Source organism: Canis aureus, chromosome 6 (genome assembly GCF_053574225.1).
Source record: "Canis aureus isolate CA01 chromosome 6, VMU_Caureus_v.1.0, whole genome shotgun sequence".
NCBI lineage: Eukaryota > Metazoa > Chordata > Mammalia > Carnivora > Canidae > Canis > Canis aureus.
Genome location: NC_135616.1, coordinates 60070070 through 60094115, shown reverse-complemented (window position 1 = coordinate 60094115; position 24046 = coordinate 60070070). Strand labels below are relative to the sequence as shown.

At 36.8% G+C, this 24046-nt stretch overlaps 1 protein-coding gene across 7 annotated transcripts in view; it reads right to left on the bottom strand.

Moving 5' to 3' along the window:
- The window catches only part of RALGPS2 (Ral GEF with PH domain and SH3 binding motif 2), a 158861-nt gene that overhangs the window by 130210 nt on the left and 4605 nt on the right, over nt 1–24046 (bottom strand). Inside the window, exon 1 of one of the 7 annotated variants that reach the window (XM_077901840.1) lies at nt 870–1020. The exons of the other annotated variants lie outside the window; for them this stretch is intronic. The gene's annotated coding sequence lies outside the window, so the exon portion shown is untranslated. Of the gene's footprint in view, nt 1–869; nt 1021–24046 lie in introns of those variants that run through there. 7 annotated transcript variants of the gene reach the window in all.

Sequence of the window (24046 nt, the reverse complement as noted above, 5' to 3'; positions counted from 1 at the left end):
TCCAGTAGAGAAGGTTCACTGAAGATAATTTGCCAAGTGATTCTAATACCTAAGAGTTCTGAGATCTCCCAGGCAACCTGGCCCAAAATATAAATATAGGTTAACTAGAATTCAGATAACAGAAAGTTGCAAGCAAAAAGATAAGCTGTGCTCCAAATGTTTCTGTATGTTTTTGGTTTTGGTGGGGGTGTGTGTGTGCATTTTAGCCAGACGCTCTGCTCAGAAGACTAGCCCATAAACGTCCATTTAACTCATAAAACTATATATTTGAAATAAAACAAAAAACTCAACATACTATACAATATTAACAATTAAAGCATTAAAACAATCCAGCTGAATCAGAAACAGCTTTATATATTTGGCAGAAGTATGCCACTATAGGCCCAGAAATGGTCAGAGAAAGGAACTCAGTGTGGTAGTACCAAACTATGGAATAGCACAGTTTGTCAAGGACTATACTGTTGGAGTGAAAATTTCACATGGGCTAACAGTACAGCATTGCTTCTCTTAAGCTCTAAGAAAAGAGAAAAAGCCTAAAAAGAAGAGCAATTAAATAGCCTGGGCCCCAAGAAATTCTTGTACCTGAAATGTGAGGCTAAGCTGAACATCACGGAACAATCCATTGGCAAAGGATTATACACAATGCAACACTATGCAGTCACTAAAATACCACAGAAGAAACTCAGTGACATGTGGGAAAATATTCACAATATACTGCTAAATGAATAAAGCAACTTACCAAACAGTACTTAAGGTATAACCCTTCTGTCATTATCATTAGTATAGTATAGATCAGAGATTATACCAACATGCACTACAATGTAGCTATTTCTAGATTTCCAAGTCACTTTTTCCTAATTTTGGCTTACCTGTATTTTTTAAATTTTCTATAGAGACATTATTTTCATTAGAAAAAAGTAAAAAACAAAAATGGTGTCTTCCCACAGATTGCTTATTAGCTGCAAGAGGAAAAGAAATAGCTACACCATGTGAAGAAACAGGACAACACCTTCAGAGTGTGGATCAAAATTACCATTGACAACAAGGAACACAATGACATCATGTGCTTCTGTTGTGATACTCTGGGAAGGGCACATTACTTATGAGAAGCTGAGCTGGCGGTGTGCATAACCTGAATTTAATGTCGAGGAAATGGACAAAAATAAACTGAGGAACATTTTATGAATTCATTCTTTTAAAAATCTCAATGTTTCATGAAGCACAAGGAAAGGCTAAAGAACCATTACAAATTAAAGGAAACTCAAGAGACATGACAATTAAAGAGCCTGTACTGGAGGGCAGTAAATGCTATAAAATATCAGAACAATTTAAAAAATTATTAACTGTGGATTAATAACAAAATTATTAACTATAGATTAAAGTACTGGGCAGCCCGGGTGGCTCAGTGGTTTAGCACTGCCTTCAGCCCAGGGCCTGATCCTGGAGACCCAGGATGGAGTCCCGAGTCAGGATGCCTGCATGGAGCCTGCTTCTTCCTCTGCCTGTGTCTCTGCCTGCCACCCGCCCCACCCCCGTGTCTATCATGAATAAATAAATTAAATCTTAAAAAAAAAAAAAAGTACTGTATCAGTTTCCTAAATTTGATAACTACACTGTTAAGAATAAAATTGAATAATTCTGTTAAGAAATAAAATTGAAATATTAAAAAGTAGAAGGGTATAAGGTATTCAAACTAATTTCAAATATTTCAGAAAAACAGTATCCATATGTATATGAAATAATAGGGCAAATGGGGCAAAATGTTAAAAAAAACTGGTGACTTTGTGACTCTGACCTACTTATAACTGACAGTTTGAAATTATTTCAAAACAAAAAGTAGGGAGGGGGGACCCTGTTAATTCCCCTGAATTATACAGAAGCTCAACTTAAAAACCTTTATTTGCAAAATTTCGTAGAAACTAAGCTACACATCCAATAAAAAGTACAACTCTCACCAACAGATGGCGTGATTGGTCACTTTTTACTTCAGAGCCAAGATGGACTCCCTGAACAGTCTTTTAGAATTAAAGCTACATATACCCACAAATATTTTTGTCTCATGCTATTAATACAAAGAATAATATAGATGAATATTATTTAAGAGGTGGAAAGTTTCAGATCTTTGGAGATCTCAAATTAGGGTACATTTCAAATCCCCAGGTCTTCCTTTATTTTACTCCCAGGGCATGCCCTATACCCACTCTTGAAAAATCACAGCTGTAGTAATTTACTATCAAGTAATGGAAAAATACTGTATTCTTTAAATGTGTAAGAATGAAAGAAGGGGAGGGAAGAAAAATGGAAGGAAAGACAAAGAAAAGGAAGAGGGGAAAAAAGCAAGTTTGCTTACGGTTTTTTTCAATCCCCCGATTTTACAGAAGACAACAATCTCATGGGAGGTTATGTGACCTGGCCAAGCTCCCATAATTAGTTCATCATAGAGGTAGGTCTTAAATGTTAAGTCTTTGGCTCCCAAATCCTCAGCGCTTTCTACAATACAAAATTACCCCACCCCCTAACAAACCCCTCACTGAATGTTTAAATACTGTGAAAACTCAGCAGTGGCAGACAGTGAAATATCCAGTTTCTCTCCATCTTCACTTTTAATAGAAGTTCATCAGGTGAACATGGAAACACAGGAAATAGCATGTACAAAGGCTAGGAATGGTGAAATCCTTTGTCACAGTCATTCAGGGAACTCCCAATCGCTAAGCACAGTATAATTAAAAGAGCAAAATGTAAAAGAAAGCTGAGAAGCTTTAGAAACTGAGTCTGGAGAAGTAGGTAAAAAGGGCAATGTTTATTACAATAAAAAGAAAAGCCTGGACTTTATCCTTAGGCAATAAAAAGGTAGAGTCCTTATAAATGGACTACTAATTTATATGATCTTAGAAGTTACTTTCAGAAGGAGAGATTTATATTGCACACACAGAGAGAAACCATATTAGTCATTCCTACTGAATTCAGAAGTCTCAACAAATAGATAACCAAGGTGATAACTTCAAGTACAACAGATCCGTGATGTTATGAGAAATCTGTCTCTGGTCATCTTGAAAAAAATCCCCAAATTTGAAAATACTGCTATGGCATACAACACATTAAAGTATAACTAACTTTTTTTTTTTTTTACTCCTACAAGCCTTTTAATGAATCTAAAAATAGTGTAATTTATACTTATTATTACACTGCCATACAAATCGCAAAGTGGACTGATTTATACCATTATTTTAAGCCATCACATAATCTTACATTTTATTCTATCCAAAATTCCTCTTCTTAGACCTATTGCTTTTTGCTTCTCTTTTGTCATCAGCACTAGGAGTTGGCTTGGGCAGCATAAACAGTACTGGCAACAAAAGTTACCATACAAAAAAGTAGAGCATATCCAGTGCCACAGAGATATGCCTACCTGCTTGAGGCCACTTAAAAGCATAAAGCTGAACAAAAATCAAAATGACTGCACTAATGCTTCAGCAAAGAGGCTCAATTTTCAACAAAGTAATCTTTCTCCTCTTTTTGGAAAACCTCCCCTCCTCCCTTCCTAGGCTTTTGTTTCACAAACCTGGTACTACCCTGAAAACATGACCAAGGAGGCTAGCAGCATGTACACGATACTGTCAAAACAAGCTAGATCCTGTATTTCCTTATAAATCCCCCCAGCCCCTTCCTCCGGGCAGGCTTACAGTTTTGAAGGCCTTAGCCTGCTCCAACCTCTTTTGCCCAGCAAAACAAAAAGCTATGGTTCTTCTTTATCCCAAACTCTACAGTGGCTGGTTTTTGACAACAGTGTGATGGACTAGTAACACATCTGTGCTCAGCAAAATCACAAATCATCATGTCATACACTCATCAAGTCATTCACAGAATAGTGAAAACCACAAGTGCTAATTTGTGAAAGAGAGATCTATTCTATCAGCAACTCACTAGCCAAAAAAGCACCATGTACTCTAACAGTAAAAATCCCACTGGCCTTTTAAAAAGTAGCAATACCTATAACAACACAAATACTTGCATGGCAATTTGTACCTTACACACACCTTAAAATAATTTCAGCAGAAGGATTTCAAGAAATCTTGCTTTAGTAAATTTACAATATAGTTTTCCATTAGGACAGTTTATTCAGAACTAGCAGAAGTGGGTCTCTGAAGATGCTGACTCCTGCATATGTTTAGGATCACCCCCTGACCAGAAAAGCACTTCCTGTCTAAATATTAAGGTGCTGTAAAGATTGGAACCTTGCTCTTTATTGAACAGCCCAAGATAAATATTATCATATTCAACTTAGGAAACTGAGGCTCAAAGAGGTGAAGAGGAAGATCTCTTAGCAAAGAGCAAAGAAATCTTCCCTCAGAGTTTTCGTCCCCTCATTCTCCTCCCATCCCAACCCCCAAAAAGGAAGACTTTCCTGTCTCATTGGCTACAATTCCTTCATACTTACTTATGTTTGACAAAGAGGAAATATCAGGGAAGTCTTCACTAAGAATCTGATATTTGAAATGAGTCTTAACAAGTAGAAACTGGGCAGATGGAGAGAAGTAGTAAGGACATTCCCGGCAAGAGAAAATCACACTCGCAAAGACAGAAGAAATGAAGAAACCAGCATGGCAGAAGAATGAATACTGGTTAATTCTTTGCAGAAAAAAAAGTGTGTGTGTGTGTGTGTGTGTGTGTGTGTGCATGTGTGTGTGAGAGAGAAAGAGAGACGGAGAGAGAAGGCAGGGGAGGGAAGAAGGCAACACCGACAACAAATTTCAAAGACAGGCTGGAGACAGGTCATGAAGCATGTACAACAGCATGGGAAGAAATAGGCACTTGATTCTCTCCATCAAAATTCCTTACCTAAGAGACCATGAATTAAATCCTAGGGCCATGAACTGCACAACCTCCCAAAGGTATGAAAATTGTGTAACGAACACACAAAAATTAATTTTCCTGGATTCAGAGCTATCAAATGATTTTCAAAAGGGCCCAGGAATAAAAAGTGGTAAAGAACCACTATTCTGGGTGACTGGGAGTTATACAGTAACTACAGGCAGGGATGTGTGCCATAACACTTTTATTTTAGAAAAGGAACTGGCAACATGTGTGGAGGCTGGTGGATTAGAGAAAGAACCGTAAAAGCAGAGACAGCAATAAGGAGGTTATTGCCCTACTTCAGGCAGGAGATTATCTTACATTTTTAAAAACCTAATCCCATAGACTTCTCAAAAGTAAACTTGCTAGAAGCTGTTGACCATCTGCATATGGGTTGGGTTGTAAGCGAGAAAAGGGCATAACCATGCCTTATCATTCTTCCTCTCCTTTATAGTTCATGTCATTCACTTATTCCACACCATCATCTATAAAAGCCATCTAGTTCATCAAGAGCAGCTACAAGTGAAAGGGCACCATTTTCTTCCATTTGCAACCAGTTACCATTGGGAACTAACACCAAATGTCCCAAAGAGGAAATGCTGATGGTCTAGAACAGGGGGATGGCAAACCTGCCCACAAGCTGAATCCAGCCCTGTTTTTGTAAATTAAAGTTGTCTTATTAGAATACAGCCATGCTCATTCATTTATATATTGTTTATAGGTTACTTCCCCCCCGCAAAGGTAGACCTGAATAGATGCAACAGACTGGCCTGCAAAAAAAAGCCTAAAGTATTTATGATTTGGGCCTTTACAGAAAGTTTGCAGATCCCTGATGTAGAACAAAAACCAGGACAGATTCAACTTCAAAAAGCACTCCATTAGCATAATAGATGGGGGTATGCAGAAGGCAGCTGTATGTAGACCAAATTCAGCCATGTAACATCAGTCTTCCGGTGCAGCTGCAGATATATCTGTAGTAGCAGCAAGTTACTCCTAATCAAATATACAAAAGTCCAAGAATGACTCTATTGGAAAAATAACACTCCACACCAGCAACGTATTAAGAGCCAATGTTCTCAACCCAATCCAAATACTTGTCCTTAGCCCTCTTTCTTCCACTCAAATTTGCCTTTCCTCCCTTGGGTTCTCTTTTAAGATGGAAAAAGAAAATCCTAATATCCAAGTATCATCGTGTAAAAACTGCTGAAGTATCTGATCTGAGAACAAGGGTCCTTGGTCTGTATGTGGAACATGGGCAAAAGATAGGCATTTAAAATTAATGTCTCTTAAATCTAAACTTCGTATTTCAAATAGCCACTAGTTATTTCAAAACCAAACAAAAACTAAATTTTAGTCCACTGATTAAAATTAGGCTCTACTGATAGCCTCTAATAGCCGTGGTTGGGAAATTATATCCATGGTGGTGGTGATGTTTTGACCTTTTTTTCAAATTATATGAAAACAAATATTGCGACATATCCAAATAGGTCAACTCCAGGTAGCTATACAAAAATAATTTCAGGGCGCTTGGGTGGTACAAACGACTTGGTTTCAGCTCAGATGAAGCCCCAAGTCTGGCTCTGCCCTCAGAGCTGAGTCTGCTTGAGTTTCTCTCTCCCTCTCCTTCTGTTCCTCCTGCTTGTACTTTCTCTCATATAAATAAATCCTTAAAAAAATATTTCAAAAATGAGAGTCTCATATCATTCACACATTCCCAGAAGTATAAGACACTAGTTTCTTCAAAGATTTTTGTTTAGCAACTTGTTTTGTCAATAGCAGTGTTCAATACAGGAATGTGTAATAACACAGGATTCAAATAACAAGCAGCTACAATGACTTTAGATACTCAGGGTTTAGATAATCAGGGTTTCTCAACCCTAGCACTATTGACATTTGAGACCAGATAATTCTCTGTTGAAAGGGACTGTGCTGTGCATTGTAGACTGTTTGGTAGCCATCTGTGGCCTCTATCCACTAGACATCATTAACAGTTTGACAATCAAATGTCTCCAGATACTACAAAATGTCCCCTGGGGGGCAAAATCACCCCAGTTGAGAACCATTGCTTCCAGTGAGTTAAATTTCTTGATGACTTCTATGAAAAAGATTTCAACTGACTTTTTCTGCTTTGAGTATACTTAAAATAATTACATGAAAGGTACAGCAATCATGCATGGTATATAAAGCTTTTAGTAATAACTCTTTTACCAATTCACATCTACATTAGGAGCTTTATCACATCACTTTTTATAAACAGCTTTATTTATACACAGGTGGTGTGCAATAAACTGCACATGTTCAAAGCATACAGTAAACACCCAAGAAAAAACCTCTACGATCAAGATAGTGAACATACCTAGTTGTTCTCAAAGTGCCTGGTTTCTTTCATTCAGCATAATTATTTTAAGATTCATCTGTGTTGTTGTTGTGTATCAACAGCCCATTTCTTTTTATTGCTAAGTAGTACAGATATATCATAATTTGTTTATCCATTCATCTATTGAGAAGTCTGAATTTTAGTAGTTATTACAAATAAAGTTGCTGTGAATATTAGTATGCAAGTCTTTTCTCTTCAGTAAATATCTAGGTATAGAACAGCTACTAGGTCTACTATATTTAACATTTTAACAAAGTACTTTCTAAAATGGTTGTACTACTTAACAGTTCCAACAGCAAAGTATAGAGTTTGAGTTCTTTGACACCCTTAGCAACACTTGGTAATTAATTAGCCTTTTTGGTCATTCTAGAAGGTATGTATTGGTAGCTCACTATGCTTCTAATTTACATTTTTCTAATGACTAATATTTGTTATATATAAATATTTTTGAGAATTCTTTATATATCCTAGATATAAATCCTTAGATACTTGATTTGCAAATGTTTTCTCCATTCTACAACTTATCTTTTCATTCTAATATTTTTGAAAAGCACACATTTTTAATTTGATAAAAGTTCATTTCTTCAATGTGTTGTTTTATGAATCATGCTTTTTTTTTTTACTGTTTTTTTTTAAATTTTTTTTTTATTTATTTGTGATAGTCACAGAGAGAGAGAGAGAGAGAGAGAGAATGAGGCAGAGACACAGGCAGAGGAAGAAGCAGGCTCCATGCACCGGGAGCCTGATGTGGGATTCGATCCCGGGTCTCCAGGATCGCGCCCTGGGCCAAAGGCAGGCGCCAAACCAACCGCTGCGCCACCCAGGGATCCCTGAATCATGCTTTTGATGTTACATTTAAAAATACTTGCCTAACTCAAGATCACAAAGATTTTCTCCTGGTTTTGTCTAAAAGTTTTATAATTTTAGGTTTTTACATTTAAGTCTAAATAAGATTCATTTTGAGTTAATTTCTACAGGCAAGATACAGATTGAAAATCATGTGCTTGTATATGTGCCACCAATCATTTGTCAAATGATGTCAAAAGAAAGGCTATCCTTTCTTTGCTGAATTGCCTTTGTACTTGGTTAAAATCCAGTTGTCTACATATGCATTGGCTTATTTCTGGACTCTTCTATCCCACTAATCTATTTATCTACCTTTACACTTGTTTTGATTACTTTAGTTTTAGAATGAATTGTGATATCTGATAGTATTAACCCTTCAACTTTGTTCTTTTTCAAAGTTGTTTCTGATATTTTAGGTCCTTAATATTTCTTTTCTTTCTTTTAAAAAAAAAAAAAAAAAGATTTTACTTATTTATGAGGGGGGGGGGGCAGAGGGAGAAGCAGGCTCCATGCAGGGAGCCCAATGCAGGACTTGATCCTGGACTCCAGGATCATGCCCTGGGCCGAAGGTAGGCATTAAACCACTGAGCCACCCAGGGACCCCCTCTTCAAAAAAAAAAAAAAAAAAATTTATTCATTTATTCATGAGACACACACACAGAGAGAGGCAGAGACACAGGGAGAGGGAGAAGCAGGCTTCATGCAGGGAGCCCAATGTGGCACTCAATCCTGAGACTCCAGGATCACGCCCTGAGCCAAAGGCAGACGCTTAACCACTGAACCACCCAGGCATCCCAGTCCTTTACATTTCTAAATGAATTTTAGAATCAGCTTGTCAATTTCTACAAAAAAGCATGCTAAGATTTTGGAATGGCAGGCGAGAATTCTACCACTGAACCACCAATGCAGATTTTGGAATGGGATTGCACTGAATCAACAGATCAATTTGGGGATTCTGTTCAACAATGCTGTATAGTTTTCAGTATTTCATACGTACTGCTACTGCCAATGGTATTGCTTATATTACATTCAATTTTTAACTAATTGTTCTAGTTTAAGAAGTACAACTGATGGGGGATCCCTGGGTGGCGCAGCGGTTTTGCACCTGCCTTTGGCCCAGGGCGCGATCCTGGAGACCCGGGATCGAGTCCCATGTCGGGCTCCCGGTGCATGGAGCCTGCTTCTCCCTCTGCCTGTGTCTCTGCCTCTCTCTCTCTCTGTGTGTGTGACTATCATGAATAAATAAAAATTTTAAAAAAAATTTTTAAAAAGTACAACTGATGTTTTATATATGAATCCTGTATCCTGCAACTTTACTAAATTCACTTAGTTTTAGTAGTTTTGTAGGTTTCAACAGATTTTCTGTAGTCCTGTCATCTGCAAAAAAAAAAAAAAAGAAGATACTGCAACTTCCTTCTTTCCATTCTAGAAGCCTTTTTTTTTTCTTGCTTGACTACACTGCCTAGAACCCCTAGTACACTGTGGAACAGAAGTAGTGAGCACAGACAATCTTGCCTTGTGCCAGGTCTTAAGGAGAAAGCATCTGGTCTCCTACCATTAAAACTGTATTATCTGTAGTTTTTTCAGAGATGTCCTTTATTGGGTTGAAAAAGTCCCTTTCTAATCCTAATTTGCCCAGAGTTACTACCTGGAATGTAGGTAAGATTATCAAATGCTTTTTTCTTTATATATATTTTTTCATTTATGGAGATAATCATATGGCTTTTTTTTAGTTGGTTAACAGAATAAATTACATTGATTTGTTTTATTTTTTTATTTTTAAAAGATTTTATTTATTTATTCATGAGAGACACAGAGAGAGGCAGAGACATAGGCAGAGGGCGAAGCAGTCTCCCCACAGGGAGCCCAATGCAGGGCCGATCCCATGACCCTGGGATCATAAACTGAGCCAAAAGCAGAGGCTCAAACACTGAGCCACCCAAGCACCCCTATTGATTGGTTTTAAATGCTAAACTAACCTTGCATTCCTAGAATAAACCCTACTTGGTCATGATGTTTTGTTTTAAAAATGTTTGCATTTGATTTGCTATAATTTCTTTAGAATTTGTGCAGGTATGCTCATCTTTTTCCTAATGTCTTTATCTAGTTTGAAATTAAGGGTAATGCTGGTAATATTAATAAATATTCTTTTCTCTGCAATTTTCTGAAACTTTGTTTAGAACTGGTATAATTTATTCCTTAAATATTTAGAATTCAGTTGTGAAGCCATCTGGGCCTAGAGGTTTTTTTGGTGGGTATATTTTAATAGAATCAATTTCTTTACCAGATAGAAGTATTCCTTCTTGAATGAATTTAGCAGTGTGTGTCTTTTGAAGAATCTGTCCATTTCATCTCTGTTGTAAACGTATAAGCATAATGTTATTTATAATACTCCCTTATTATCCTTTTATTGTCTGTAGAATCTATAGTGATGTCACCTCTGTCATTCCTGATACTAAGCAGTCTAGTTAAAGCTTTATTAATTGTGTGGAACTTCCCAAAGAAACAGTTTTTGGTTTATGATTTTTGTCTATTGTTTTTCTGTTTTCTATACATTTTCCCCACGCTGATCTTTACCATTTCCTTTTAATTATTCTGGTTTAATCTGCTTGTTTTCTAATTTCTTAAGGTAGAAGTGAAGGTAATTAATTTGAAATCTTTTCGTTTTTAATATAGGCATTCAGTGCTATAAATTCCCTCCTAGGTACTGATCTAGTGGCACCTCATAAATTCTGGTATGTTGTGTTTTCATTAATAAAAAATACTTTTTAGGGATGCCTGGATGGCTCAGCGGTTTAGCGTCTGCCTTCAGTTCATGTCCTGATCCCAGGATCCGGGATCGAGTCCCACATCAGGCTCCTTGTGGGGAGCCTTCTTCTTTCTTCTGTCTCTGCCTCTCTCTCTCTCACTCTCTGTCTCTCATGAATAAACAAATAAAATCTTTAATAAAAAAATGCTTTTTAATTTCCTTTTGGGGGATCCCTGGGTGGCGCAGTGGTTTAGTGCCTGCCTTTGGCCCAGGGCGCCATCCTGGAGACCCGGGATCGAATCCCACGTTGGGTTCCTGGTACATGGAGCCTGCTTCTCCCTCTGCCTGTGTCTCTGCCTCTCTCTCTCTCTCTCTCTTTCTCTCTCTGTGTGACTATCATAAATAATAAATAAAAAAATTTTTTAAAAAATTTCCTTTTGATCTATTCTTTGATGCATAGGTTATTTAGATTTGTATTTAGTTTCCAAGTATTAGCAAATTTTCCACAGTTTTCTGCTAATAATTTCTAATTTAATTCTACTGTGATTAGAGAACATAGGTTCTCAACCCTTTTAAATTATTGAGACTTGTTTTATGGTCTCAAGTATGGTCCATCATGGAAAATGTACTTAAGAAGAATTGAGACGGGGATTCCTGGGTGGCTCAGCGGTTTGGCACCTGCCTTCGGCCTGGGGCGTGATCCTGGAGTCCCAGGATCGAGTCCCACATCGGGTTCCCTGCGTGAGGCCTGCTTCTCCCTCTGCCTGTGTCTCTGCCTCTCTCTCTCTCTCTCTGTCTCTCTGTGTCTCTCATAAATAAATAAATAAAATCTTTAAAAAACAAAAAAAGTAAAATAAAAAAAAGAACTGAGATGAACACTCAGCTGTTGTTTAGGTGGACTATTCTATAAATGTTAATTAGGGCAAATCAGTTAACAATATTGTTCAATTTCTCTATATCTTTGTGACCCTCAATACTCAGAAGAGGTCCTGAAATCTCCAACTAAACTGTACAACTATACCACCTATGTTCAAATCCTAGCTCTGCCGCTTACATATTGTATATAACCTTAGGCAAAATGGCTAGCCTTCTGTTTCTCTTTAAAATGAAAACAATAATATGTACAGTTTGCCAATTATCATGATGATTCAATGAATTGATAAAGGTAAAATGCTTAGAACAGCGCCAAGTCTCTATTAAATCCTTAATAAATACCAAGTCCTATTATTCAAACTATGCAAAACAGTATTTTTTAATGCTCTACACACTACCTAAAATACTATTTCTTACCCAGCCTGCACACTGGATTGCCCTACTCTAAGGAATGTGCAAGCAAATTAATTCCTTAAGTTCTTTTTGGGCAGAGACACAGGCAGAGGGAGAAGCAGGCTCCATGCAGGGAGCCCAACGTGGGACTCGATCCCGGGTCTCTAGGATCACACCCAGGGCCAAAGGCAGCGCTAAACCGCTGAGCCACCCGGGCTGCCCAATTCCTTAAGTTCTTTAAGCTGTAAGAAATTCATTCGAGTTACCCCAAACAGCACTATACATATGACATGTATGATACATGTATGCACTATGTGCTATTTATTGAACATCTGTTATATGCTTAGTATTGTTCTAAGAGCATTGTCATCTCATTTAATCTTGAGATTAATCCTATGAAGAAAGCTATTATTTATGATGCTCATGCTATAGATGAGGAGGACCGAGAGAAGTTAAACAACCTGCCCAAGGTCACAAATCTGAATTGCCAGATAGAGTCAGATTTCTACCACCAAAGTCTCCTGACACCAATGCCTGTACTCCTTTCTGGGAGCAAAATGGATATGGTCCCAAGAAGGGCAGGAACCACAGAAGTACTAGAATAATGGAAGAGCATCCACAGAGCCAGAAACCAAAATCTTCAATCTCTTACTCTGAGCTTGTCTCTCTCTCAAACCTCATGGTTTTTCACTTGGAATTTTGTGCTTCTCCCAGCATGGATGTCCACCTTATATAATCTTGTCCCGCCTTATCAAATGTAACTGTATTTTCCATCCCACTGCAAATGAAACACATTCTTTTTTTTTCTTTAGAGAGTGAGAATGAGAGAGAATCTCAAGCAGGCTCCACGTCCAGCACAGAGCCCTATGCAGAGCTCAATCTCACAACCCTGAGGGATCATGACCTCAGCTGAAATCAAGAGTTGGACACCCAACCAATTGAGCCATCCAGATGCCCCGTGAAACACATTCTTTAAGAACACTCCACCCTTCCCTCACTGAGCCTCCTCTCCAGTCAATTGGACACATAACTACATATGGTCTTATGCAATTTTTTTTTGCTTTATGCTATTTACTGTGATTTCAGAGATAAGATTTCATTTTACCAAGAAGATTTAAACTTCTATTGTAACACAGTCCTATGTTTACATAAAACATGCAAAAGTATTGTTGATGAAAAGCTAGTCAAAAGTGGAATTTCTTATCTGTAAGATATCCTCAAAATATTTCTTTTAGTGGACTTACCCTTGTCTCCCCAGCTTTAAAAGACACGATCTAAATCACATAAAGTTACAAAAACTACATCCACAAATCAAAACTAAAAAGTAACAGACTTGTTATCTAGCAACAACTAACAGAATAAAAGCTATGTTGATTGGGGATCCCTGGGTGGCTCAGCGGTTTGGCACCTGCCTTCGGCCCAGGCGAAGGATCCTGAAGTCCCAGGATCGAGTCCCGCATCAGGCTTCCTGTATGGAGCCTGCTTCTCCCTCTGCCTGTGTCTCTGCCTGCCTGCCTGCCTCTCTCTCTCTCTCTCTCTCTAATGAATAAATAAAAAATCTTAAAAAAAAAAAAAGCTATGTTGATCAAACTTATGTACTAATTCCCCACCTACAAAATCCTATAATCTATGAAAATCTATAAAGATTTCAGTACATTCACAGAAGAGCAGCTTAAGAGCAGGAACAGAAAACACTACAGATTTGTCGTGTAAGTTAATTCTGAAAGGCCAGAAAAGTTCTAGTCAAATCCTGGGAATCTAAATCAGGATTGGAAGAGGTCTAACAAATAATTTACTTCAGTAACCCTAGAGACCTAGAGCAACCCCAGGTACAAGAGAATCTAGGCTGTGATTACACTCCATATTCAAGTTCCTGAAAAAGGAAGAGTGAAGAACTAATTCAGCTAAGTACTTTGCTTACACTTTCTCATTTAATCCTTACAATGATCCTATGAAAAGACACTCTTATACCTATTTATAAATAGAAAAGCTGAATGCTAAAGAAATTAAGTAACTTGCCCAGATTCATACATACTTTAAACAGGATTAAAGCCACTGCCTATGTTGCAAAAAAATTATTTTAGATCTTAGAAAATTATCTGATTGATTCTAAGAACACTCAGATGTATTATTAGAATTTTAATGAAAATTAAACTATAGTTTAAGATACACACTTAATAGGGACGCCTGGGTGGCTCAGCAGTTGAGCATCTGCCTTTGTCTCAGGGCAGGATCTCAGGTCCAGGGATAGAGTCTTGCATCAGGCTCCCTGCGAGGAGCCTGCTTCTCCCTCTACCTATGTCTCTGCCTCCTCCCCCCTCATGAATAAATAAACAAAATCTTTAAAAAAAAGATACACACTTAATAGAAAATGCAAATGATAATTTTTAGACTAGACTCAACCAAATCCATAGCCATATTAATGTTTCTCAAGCAAGTACATTTAAGTGTATCATTCCTTGTGCAGAAAATTATTAGGGCCATCAACTTTATGACAGCTAATTAAATAGATAAAAAGACAAGAACTAGATCTTACAGTAAAATAATCTGGATGAATTAAAAATGAAAAACATTTAAGCCATAAAAATACTAGAAGTAAACATATGTGATTTAAAAAAAAGAAATCTTGGCATAGGAAAGTCTTTCTAGGACTAACAGTAGAAACAAACAACACAAGAGACTGATATATCTGACTAAAGAAAATGTAAGACACACAGTAAAACACTTCATCAATTCTAAGATGAGTATATTCTAACATTTTAACATCTCTGAAATCAAGATGTCTCTCCAAATCAAGAGTGCCATGGTTTAACTGACAGCATATATGTTCTTAGTTGTAAATAAAATTGTATCTTACAATCAAAACCATCTTAGATTCAATAAGATACTCTGAAGTGACAAAAGATAAAATAGGAAAAAGATCCATAGCAAATGACTTAATATTCTTAATACATAAAAAGCTCTTACATGGGATGCCTGGGTGGCTCAGCAGTTGAGCATCTACCTTTGGCTCAGGGCATGATCCCGGGATCCCAGGATCAAGTCCCACTTCGGGCTCCCTGCATAACACCTGCTTCTCCCTCTGCCTATGTCTCTGCCTTTCTCTCTCTGTGTCTCCCATAAATAAATAAAATCATAAAAAAAAAAAAGCTCTTATATGTTATTAATGTTAACTAACTGGGTGTTTCCACTGAACTGGTTATGTATCATTTCTTAAATTAGGAGTTAAATGTACTAGAGTCTATACTTTTTGTGTAGCTGATTTATTTCATTAAAAGACTTTATTTTATTTTATTTTATTTTATTTTATTTATTTATTCATGAGAGCCACAGAGTGAGAGAGAGAGGCAGAGACACAGGCAGAGGGAGAAGCAGGCTCCATGCAGGGAGCCCGACGTGAGATTCGATCCCGGGTCTCCAGGATCACGCCCCGGGCCGAAGGCAGGCGCCAAACCGCTGCGCCACCCAGGGATCCCTCATTAAAAGACTTTAAATAAAAAAACATGCTTTTAAAGAACATAAGAAAATGGGTAAAAGCTATGAAAAGGAGACTGGAGAATATAACACAAATATCCAAATACATGAAAATAAAAATTCCATTTAAAATGTTTAAAACTGCAAATTAAAACAATTAGGAAGAATTTATTACACAAGAGATCAATATATATGCTTTAAAGCTTATCACCAAATCAGTGATAGCATACAGAAACACTTATACACCACCGGCAAGAATGCAAATCTACTTAACCGCCAAACAAGCAACACTTCTAGGAATTCATCAGAAGGAAATGATCAGAAAAATACAGGAAGACCTACTAAAAAAGATGTTAACTGTTTATAAAAGTTAAAAACAACCTAGTGTCCATCAAGAGCTTGCTTAAAAAATTATACCACACAACATCATAGTATGCCAGTATTAAAAATAATGGAAACTGTCGTTGAAAGCCATGTAAGTATTCCTGGAAATATACAAAGCCTATTTTTTCCCTTTGTTTTAATTTTTAAATTTTTTCTATTTATTTTTAATTGAAGTATAATTGACAAGTATACAAAAGCTTTTAAATGAGCACTAGATTTTAAAAAATCTTTTCTGGCTTATTTTTTATCTTTTTGGATTTTATTTATTTATTTGAGAGAGAGTGAGCGAGCATGAGCAGGGGTAGAGGCAGTGGGAAAGGGAGAGGCAGACTCCTGATGAGCAGGGAGCCCAACTCAATGAGGCTCGATTCCAGGACCCTGGGATCATGACCTTAACCAGTTGAGCCACCCAGGCACTCCTGATTTTATCTTTTTTAATTGAGTTTTAAAATAGTAAAATGTGCAGTTATATAAGGTATACTGTTCACCAAATGTTTACTATATAGCCATTCCATGTAACCACCAAATGAACATATAGAACATCTCCAGTGCTCCAGCAGTCTTGCTCCTCTGGTCCTAACCCCTAAATGCTAGACACTTAACACAGGGGAGTCTGACCTTTTCCTGAACTTTAAAATAAAAGAATCAAGGCAGCCCCAGTGGCTCAGCGGTTTGGCGCCGCCTTCAGCCCGGGGTGTGATCCTGGAGACGGGATCGGGTCCCATGTCGGGCTCCCTGTGTGGAGCCTGCTTCTCCCTCTGTGCCTCTCATGAATAAATAAATAAATAAAATCTTTAAAAAAATAAAATAAAATAAAAGAATCATACACTATATATACTCTGTGCCTGCCTTCTTTTGCTCAACATTTTCTGCTTGTGATGTTTACCCATATTTTCTGGGAAGAGCAGTAGCTCCTTTCTTTCACTAATGTGTAGTGTTCCAATGTAAAGTATAGTACATATTATTTGTCCATTTTTCTGTTAATGGACATTTGGATTCTATCTCATTGGGAGTTTTTATGAAAAAAAAGCTATGTTTTTTCAGGTTTCATAATTTATTTTATTTGCACTGTCTCCTAATTTAGTTTTAGATATTTCTATTAATAATAAAATAAAACAGATCAGACAACCCAGAGAAATATAAGGAAAAACAATCTGACATCTCACCACATACATATACAACTACAATTTTCATTTTAAGATTTATGTTTTACATAGTTGAGATTATGTTACACATGCTGTTTTTTCTACATCAATCCCTTTTCCTTTCAGTTTTTTCCTTTTTTTCTCCCTCTCCTTACCATAGCCGAACTAGAAAGAAACTTTTAGATCTAGTGTGCAACGTTTTCTCACCCTTTCTATATCACCTAGATCACTTACACTCAGATGCACACATACACATACATTGTTTTTGTTGTTCTACAAAAATGTGATACTTTATATATTCCTCTGCATCCTGCTTTTCTCAATTAGGCATGATGGCAATGTCCTCACATCACTGATATTTTTGCCATGTCTTATTTCATTAACACCTTTACTGAGATATAACTCACATACCATACAATTTACCTATTTAAAGTGTATAATTCAGAGGATTAAGAGTACACTTGTATTGATAAACAGAGTACAGAATTACTTGATCACTATACTGTATACCTGAAACTAATATGACACTTTATGTTCATGATACTGGAATTAAAAGTCTAAAAAATAAAGAATACAATTCAGTGGTACACACAACCATCACTACAGTCAACTTTAGAACATTTTCATCATCTCAGAGATTCTATGTCCTTTAGCTCCCACCACCCCTTCAGCAACCACTAACCTACTGTCTACAGATCTGTTCTGGACATTTCATATGAGTGGAGTCACATAACAGGCTTTTTCTGTTTTGTTTTTCTTTTACCTAGCATAATATTCTCGAGGTTCACTGATGTTGTAGCATGTATCAGCACCTTAATCCTTTTAGTGACTGAATACTATTCCATTGTGTGGATATACCACATGCTGCTCATTCATTAGTTGGTTTACAGACATTGGGTTACTTCTACTTTCTGTCTATAATGAATAAGACATTGCTGCTTTAAACATTCATGTACAATTTTCTTCAAGGACATGTTTTCCTTTCTCTTGGGTATATCCCTAAGAGAGAAATTACTGGTCCTATGGTAATTCTATGTTAAATAATATGAGGAACTGCCATACGGTCATCCAAAGTAGCTATATCAATTTACATTCCTATCAGTGTATGAAGATTCCAATTTCTTAATATCCTCTTCTACATTTGTCTCATCTAACTTTTTGATTCTAGTCATTCTAGTAAAAGTGCTATCTCATCATGATTTTTGTTTCATTTCCCTGATAGCTAATAATACCAAGCATCTTTTCATGTGCTTATTGCATATCTTCTTTTACAAATGTCAATTCAGATCCTCTATTTTTTTAAGAGTTGAGTGTGCGCACGCGTGCGTGTGTGTGTGCACATGCATGTGCAGGAGTGGGAGGGGTAAGAGAGGGAATGAGAATCTCAAGCAGACTTTGCTGACTATGGAGCCCAATGCAGGACTTATGACACCGAGATCAGGACCTAACCCAAAACCGAGAGTTGGACACTTAACCAACCAAGCCACTCAGGTACCCCCCAGATCCTCTATTTTTATTTTTTTAAGATTTTATTTATTTATTCATGAGAGATATACACACACACACACACACACACACACACACAGGTGGGGGGCGGGGCAGAGACATAGGAAGAGGGAGAAGCAGGCTCCATGCAGGGACTCCAGGATCACGCCCTGGGCTGAAGCAGGCGCTAAACCACTGAGCCATCCAGGGATCCCCAGATCGTCTATTTTTAAATTGGGTTGTCTTTTTATTACTAAGTTAAGAGTAATATTCTTCATATATTCTGAATGTAAGTCTTTTATTGGATATATGATTTGCAAATATATTCTCCCATTCTGTGGATTGTCTTTCTACTTTCCTTTGAATCCTTTGAAGCACAGGTTTAAAATTTTGGTGAAATGCAATTTATCTTATTTTTGTTTTGTTGCTCCTGCTTTTGGTATCTTAAGAATGCTTTGCCTATTCCAAGGTCATAAAAATTTACCCTTATGTTTTCTTCTAAAGTACATGTCTTCTGATGTGCATATGTATTGATTTCTATTGAGTCTAAAACAAGTGAAATTGCTGGATCATAGGGCATACATGTGTAGAGCTTTAGCAAACAAGATCAAAGAATTTTAAAAAAGGGTTTTTACCAACTCTCAAACCCATTCGAAATGTGTGAGAGTTCCGAGTGCTCTACATTCTTGTCAACACTTAGTAGTTTCAGACTTTTTCATTAATATCATTCTGGTGGGTATACAGTGCTATCGTGATAGTTTTAATCTGCAATTGTCAAAAAATTATGTGAGTACCTTTTCACCTTAGCCATTTGAATAACTCACTTTGTAAATGCCTGTTCCAGTCTTTTGCCCATTTGTTTCAAAAACAGGTTCCTGGTGTTTTTACTATTTTGTTTTGACTATTTTTTTATGTACTCTAGATACAAGTCCTCTGTCAGGTCTAAGTAGTGCAGACACTTCTACCAGTGTGTCAATTGCCTACGTGTTCTGTTAACAGTATCCTCTGATGAACAGAAATTCTTATGTAATAAAGGACAATTTATCAGTCTTATCTGGTTAGCACTTATTGTGTCCTGTTTAAAAAAAAATATTTGCCTAGCAAAGGGTCATATAGATTTTTTTCCATTTTTTCTCTAGAAACTTATTTTTTCACCTTTCATATTACATCTATAGCTCCTTCAGGGAGCATATGCGCATTCTCTGTGTTATAAAACTATTTCAGGGATAGGGAAAAAAAAGCTCCACAGCTCATTTTATTGACACCAAAATACATACATATTTTGATATTCTGATAAATTTACATAAATGTGGATTTTAAAAAACCTCTCAGACAATGGCAAACCAAGTTTAGCAATGTGTATGACAGTGTGTATGACAAATGCAACATAGTTAAGTAGGATTGGACCCAATAATGCAAACAGGAGATAATCTATTAATGTAATAGAAAAAATACACATGATTATCTCTACCAACATAGAAAAAGCACTTCATAAAATTCAACCCTTACATGATAGTAAAAAAAAAAAAAAAAAAAATTCTTGCAAAACCAAGACTAGAAGGTATTTCTTGAGCTTTTATTGTCAAAAACTTAGGTAGAGGAAAATAGGAAGAGATTGGTAAAGGATACAAACTTTCAATTATAAGATAAGACTTGAGGATCTAATGTATAACATGGTAACAACAACTGATAATATTGTTGGAATTTGCTAAGAAAGTAGAACTTAAATGTTCTCGCCAAAAGAAAGGTAAACATGTGAAGTGATGGGTGGGTTAATTAACTCAATGGGGAAATTCTTTCACAACACATTACAAATATTCCTTACTTGTTCTTGTGTGTCTTTTTAGTTATATTATATGTTAATTGGTTAAACTTATCTTTTTTGTTGATTGCTGTATCCTCAGCACCAAGAACTATTCCTGCACAAAAAAAAATGCCTTTTTTTTTTTAAAGATTTTATGTATTTATTCTTGAGAGACACAGAGAGAGAGGCAGAGACATAGGGAGAAGGAGAAGCAGGCTACCCTGGGGACCCCGGGATCATGACCTGAGCCAAAAGCAGACACTCAACCACTGAGTGTCTGCTCCATGACTTTTTTAGATTTTATTTATTTGAGAATGAGAGAGAGCAAGCACAAATGTAAGGGGCAGAAGGAGAGGAAGAGAGAATCTGAAGCAGACTCCTTGCTGGTCATGGAACCCAACACAGGGCTTGATCCCACAAATCTGAGATCATGACCTGAGGCAAAACCGAGAGTTAAAGGCTCAAATGGGGATCCCTGGGTGGCGCAGTGGTTTAGCGCCTGCCTTTGGCCCAGGGCGCGATCCTGGAGACCCGGGATCGAATCCCACGTCGGGCTCCCGGTGCATGGAGCCTGCTTCTCCCTCTGCCTGTGTCTCTGCCTCTCTCTCTCTCTCTCTGTGTGTGCGACTATCATAAATAAATAAAAATTTAAAAAAAAAAAAAAAAAAAAAAAAAAAAGGCTCAAATGACTGCGCCACCTAGGTGCCCCATTCCATGACTTTTTTTAAATGAATAAATAAGTGAATGATTCCTAAATCAAAATTTCTACTTGTGGAAAGAAAATTATAGTACTTTCTTTTGCCATTTCCCTCGATATAAGCATTACAATAGGCTAAGATTGTAATCATAAAAATACAATACATATATGCACATATTATGCATGAAAATATTTCCGATAAGATTAATAAAATAACCCTAATAAAAACCTATATGGTAAGATATCATACTTAATGATGAGATTTTAGAGGCACTCCTACTAAAGTCAGGAATAGGACATTCAAGTGAGCCCTTCATGCTGCTGCCCGGCAATCACACTGTATTTCCATATTCTCTTCACTTTTCCATTCTTTGATAGAGGACTACATCATATATTTTCCCACTTCTCAAACCTCCAATGTACACTCTTATTTTTCCTTATTCTTAACTAATGACCTTGCTTCCCATACGCTAAGGCAAACAGAAAATCTGAGGTGAAAACTTCCCTAAGCCACCACCATCATGTCTCTGTCTATATACAGCTAACCCTTTAACAACACAAGGTTCATTGTGCAGGTTCACCTATATGTGGATTTTTTTTTTCAATAATACAGTACTGTAAATACATTTTCCTCACAACTTTCTTAGTAACATTTTCTTTTATGTAGCTTACTTTTTGTAAGAATGCAGTATATAATTCATATTAATATACAAAATGTATGTTAATTGGCCACTTATATTATCAGTTAGCCTTCCTGTCAACAGTAGGCTATTAATAGTTATGTTTTGGGGAAGTCAAAAGTTATATGAGAATTTCTGACTGCACAGAAGTCAGCGTCCCAAACCCCTGTGGTGTTCAAGGGTCAACTGTATTCCATCTTCTCTCCTGTTTCTATAGATAAACTCTCCCTACTCCTATTAAAGCAAAGGCTAATCCTTCCACCTGTGCATAGATCAGGAGTCAGCAAACCATGCCTATGCTATCTATGGTTGCTTTCATCCTCATCCTACAAAAGTAAAGCTGAGTAGTAGTAACAGAGACTATTTTGCCCACAAAGCCTAAAATACTATCTGGCCCTTTGAAGAAAACTTTGCTGACCCCTGCACTAGATTCTCTTTCCTCTCATCTAATATGGGCACTGCTGGCTGAAAGGGCCCACTAGGTTCCATGAACAAGAAATAAAGTAAGATCCACACAAGACACCTATAACATCAGGGACATATCAGATATACTGATATATAAAAGAAAGGATCTTAATAGGGAGAGGTCACATATAATGGATGAAGGCTGAACAGCATTAAGATTTTCGAACAACCACTTGAAACAAGAAAACTATAGTGCAATCCCTTATATCTTGAGGGGAAACTATTCTACCTTGGAATTCTACACGCAGACCAGCCAAATTATTAACCCAATATTAGCATGGGAGAAAGGTATTTTCAACAATACGAACTCTCAAAAATTTCACCTCTTCAGACACTCCTTCTGGGAAGTTACTGAGGGATGCATTTCACCAAAATAGACGTATAAATGGAGAAAAAAGAAGGCATTAGATCCAGAGACCACAGGCTCTGATACAAAAGGCAAAAGAGAATTCTCAGAATCATGAAGGGAAATCACGGGCTAAACCTGTGCAGCAGAAGTGGAGAGCCACAGTCCAGATTTGAGCAAAAGCACAGAAAGACCTAGGGTTTTCCAATTAAAAAAAAAAAAAATGAACTATCAATTTATTTGATTTAAACATATTGGGAGAGCTTCTAAAAAAAATTAGAGACAAATGGGAAACTAAGCAAAAATCAAAAAAGAAGAAAAAATTTTAACTCTGAGAAATATAATCATAGTACACCACAAGGTTCAATGGTGAACATATTTACAAGGTCATAATAAAGAGAACAATGAACACTGGTTTAACCGAAAGCATGATATGCTGGGAGATAAAACGAGAGGGATGTTCAAGGTGGCCTAAGAATCCTAAAGCACAGACTCATCCTCCACAGTAGCAAGCCAGGAGATAATATCTAAAATTGAAAAACAAATAGTATTTTAAAATATGGGAGTAAATATCAGCTAACAGTATCAGAAATGGTTGCCCAGAGAGCAGAACATAGGAGGAAAAGTTATACCAAGATGAGGCAGGGGATGACATTTTTCATTATAAATCCTGTAGTACAATTTTCTTTTTAAGAGCACAGTTGTATTACTAAAAGTCAACAATTAATGTGTTTGTTTTTTAAAACAAAACAAAAATAATGGTTTGTGTGTCATTTAAGATCAATTAATTTGCTCACCCCACAAATGTTACCTAGGTATTGACTGTATGCCCAGTACTTTCTAGGTGCTAGGAATACAACGGTGAAGAAAACTTAAGTCCCTGCCCTCATGAAGCTTACATCCTGAGAGAAGAAGATAATAAACAAATTAATGTATAATGTCAGATAAATTAAAGTTGTGAAGAAAAAAAAAGGTAATAGGGCAGGCAGATAAAGGCAAAAATAAAGGGCAGAGTGTGATAAGGATGTTATTTAAGTATGATTTTTAGAAAACGGCTCCTTCCAAGAATCAGCAAAAAGGAAATCAACCTAAAAATGAAAATATGTTTTGAGAAAACGTCATGAAAGTAAAATTACAGAAGAGTATCAATTAAGTTCAAAGTGAGGTTGAAGTCTCTCATATTCCAAAGCAACGTATCATTCTAGAGCTTGTACCAGGAGTTCTCAGTAGTGGCACATAAATCACTAGGCACCCTCGACCTATGTCACAGGAACACTGTTATTCATACTCTTCCTATATCCATAACTAGCCATTACTTTGTTAAAGTTACTACGTAAATTTATACTCAAACTTTTTCTTTCCATAGAATACATAGGTGTTTCTAACTATGTAATTAAAAGTTTTCCTAAATCAAAAGCTCAACACATTAACCAAGAAAGATTCCAGATCAATTCCACGTTACCAAAATTTATCA